Genomic DNA, 3,439 nt, shown 5'->3' with positions numbered 1-3,439 from the left:
ACGAAACCTCCTTTAAGGGGGGTAGACTTGTAACGCCCCAAAAACCGGTTACCAATTAAAATAAATGAAAATGAACAAAAAAAAAGTAACCTAGTTGATGGGTTATGATAAGAAATAAGTTAAAAATTTGAAATAATGCTTGAATTAAATACTTAACAACTTATAAGGGGGTAATGTGTAAAGTTCTAATAAATAAGGATTTATAGTGGGTAAACCCACAAACACACATCCTGTGCGTGGGGTTGGATCGATCAAGCAGAAGGAGAACAAGGTGAAACCCTTGTTCTCCAAATTCAGCAAATTGAAGAGGAAATTCAAGGATAATCCAATGCATGAACTTCGATTTACACTCATCTAAACTCGATTATTGAAGTGGTAAGCTTAATTTTCTGAAATCACGAATTATAGAATGAGGGGTTCAACCAATCTCGATTTCTTGTACCATATATGGGAAATTTGAGTTAGAATTGCCTCCTAGAACAAGAATCATGTGTGATTTTAGGTTGCATGAAAGATTGTAGTGAAAACCCACTTTGTGAAATTGTGTTATGATTATGAAGATCATAATGATGGTGATTGTATGTTATCTTGATGTATATATGATCTAGTTTGTAATGCTTGAATGTTAGATAAATTGATGAAGGAGGAATTAGTTATGCAAAATTAGAATAAATATGAATGTTGGGTGATGATGAACTAGTAAAAATGTGCTTTAGAGACTTGTACCTCATACCTTAATTATGATGCCTACCAAGTGTTTGATGAAATGCTTAAGAACTGAATTTATGAGTAACTTGGAAAAATGATAGAATGAAGTAGATGAACTAAATGAATGAATGAACGTTGTAATGTAGGCGTGAAGGAAGAAGGTACAAGCACTAGGAAAACGGAAGGCACGCAAGACCGAGGTATGTTCCGTTGCATACAGATCTTTGTTAAATTCTCTTTTTACTTAACTTGATGTAGAACTATCCTTGTATGACAATCGTGGTAAAATGGCAAGTAAATAACAAATCCTTGTGGATTTGGGTATGCTAACGAAAGTTGTGTTAAGCTATACATTTTGACCGATTTAAATTAAATCGTGTCAAGTAGAGATGAATGCCATCCGTTTGAACGGGTAGTTTCGAATGCCATAATGAATGTTGAAAGCTTAATCCGTTATGCGGATAGAATGAAGAGTAATGTTGAAAGTAAATAACCCAATTAAACGGGTCGAACGTGTATGCTTAACTCTCAATGAGAGTGTTTATGCCAAACCCAATTAAACGGGTCGAACGTGTATGCTTAACTCTCAATGAGAGTGTTTATGCCAAACCCAATTAAACGGGTCGAATGTGTATGCTTAACTCTCAATGAGAGTGTTTATGCCAAACCCAATTAAACGGGTCGAATGTATATGCTTAACTCTCAATGAGAGTGTTTATGCCTAACCCAACTATTTGGGTAGTCGAATGCGTAAAAGGATGAATGTTTTTGTATGGATGGGGCTAAAACGAAAGGATTATGATTTAACTAGTGTGATAACTAACCTTTTAAAATTTGATTGTTAATGTAGGTAAAACTCCACTTTAGGCGATTTGCATATATGGAGCGAGCACGTGTTCATGCCTTATTATACCAAGCGCTTCCGCTAGTTTATATGCACACTTTTTGGGTCCATGTCTTGTTACTTTGTTTGATCTTGTTAGAAGTCATACACTGAAAACTTGTTGTCTTAGTTTTAGGAAGTTTAAAGTTGAAATGGGTCGTAGATTGTCGTTAGTTTATTGTGTTAAAAACAGGGGGTACGTTCGTTGTACGAACGGGTCATGCCCAATTTTTGTAAGAATTTCATTATGTATCAAATTTGGTGTTTTGATGTCTTTAGTTTATTTATTTTTAAGTAAACCATTATTTTTATGGAAAAGCGGACCTTACAATGGTATCAAAATGTTATCTAAAACTCATTTTATTAGCAAAAATGGTATAGCCGTCAATTACCGAATCAAAGCAAGAACCCCATGTTATGATCAGTTTAAAAATTAATAAAAATCTTCAAAAATCCTAAAATATTATATTACATCAGTGGGTAAAAGGTCTGGTGTCAAAATTCGGGTTTAAATAGGCTTTATGCTTAATATGCCGTTTAATTAATAAAAAGCTTTCAAATTACGATATTGAGCATAACTCCTAATTTAGACCTCAAACTGATGTCAAATATTTAGGACAAGTTTATAAATCAGTAATAAAGGTTTTTGTCATCTCACATTTTCAAAAATCTCGTTTTAATGTCAAAAGGGCATAATGGTCAATATTTAAGCAATTAACGGAAACATGCAAATGAATCGGATAATTAAGGAACCATGTAGTATAACCTCAGAGGGATTTACTAACTTATAATATGGTCCTAAAGTAACCTTAAGGCATATCTAATACAAGCTAAATCGGGTCAGAACTAAAAGTCAAAGCAAAAGTCTTCTTTTACGACTTTCGGTTCCGAACCGAGCCTAAACTCAGAATTGTCGGGTTGAACATGCTTAGACATGTTCTTACATTATTTACCAAGTTATTTTAGTGTTAAAACAGGTTCCATAACTTCTACATACTAGTTATGAATTTATTTGCAAAATAGCTTTCTGTTGACTTTTTAATATTAAGTTTGACCCGACAATTGACCAAGTTAGAGTGATAATCAGGGGGTGCCCTTTTAAGGACTTATTACCCACATAATTACCAACTCATAGCCACTTTCAATTTGAAAAATGACTGGACCATTAGTGATTAATCACTAAGTCAAAGCTTAATTACGATGGCTTTGACTTTTGGTCATTAGACTAATGAAACTTGAACTAGAGAAGCTAAGAATGCTTACAAATGCTCTTAGCACGAATTAGGAACTTGAGGAAACTTGTTTGAGCTCCAAGAAGTTCCAGAGATGAGTTGAGAATGATTTTTGAGAATGTGCCATGAACTAGCAAACAAGAACTCCTTATATAGGAATCTGAATCTCACAAGATCATTCTAACAAAGTCTACAAGTGATTCCTGATCTCCCCAGGTGTCCCCTATGCATGAAATACCATTGGTACAGTCCCTAAGTTCGAAAGCCACCATGCAAAGGCGGTGTAACCTGCTGTACATGCACCTGTCCCATTTTTCTGCATCTGGCAGTCGGACGCGGGCCGCGTAAGCTCCTTAAGGAGTCTACGCGGGCCGCGTAGACCTTCTGATCCGGTAAAAACCTTGGCAACTTTGCAATTTCAATCCCTGGTCCATTTAAACTTTATTTAAGTTCCATTTATTGCACTTAGGACCCCCATAGTTATCTTTTAAGGGCCTTAGGTCATTTAACTAACTCTGTTAAGCTCCCGGTTAGTCGTACGATCACCCGAAAAGTCTTGTTATCATGGAAACTCCACAAAATTAATATCTAATATTCTTATGAACGGAATATTAAT

General features: G+C 35.2%; 1 long non-coding RNA gene across 1 annotated transcript; it reads left to right on the top strand.

Annotated features, from left to right (window-relative positions):
• The first annotated feature begins 240 nt into the window (after window positions 1-240).
• LOC110905687 lies at window positions 241-1,865 on the top strand. The gene is made up of 3 exons (XR_002573343.2): window positions 241-375; window positions 855-908; window positions 1,559-1,865. It is a non-coding gene; the product is annotated as an uncharacterized LOC110905687 (long non-coding RNA).
• Window positions 1,866-3,439: the final 1,574 nt, after the last annotated feature.

The sequence above is a fragment of the Helianthus annuus genome, chromosome 7 (assembly GCF_002127325.2).
Source record: "Helianthus annuus cultivar XRQ/B chromosome 7, HanXRQr2.0-SUNRISE, whole genome shotgun sequence".
Taxonomy (NCBI): domain Eukaryota; kingdom Viridiplantae; phylum Streptophyta; class Magnoliopsida; order Asterales; family Asteraceae; genus Helianthus; species Helianthus annuus.
This window is presented reverse-complemented; position numbering and strand designations above follow the sequence as displayed.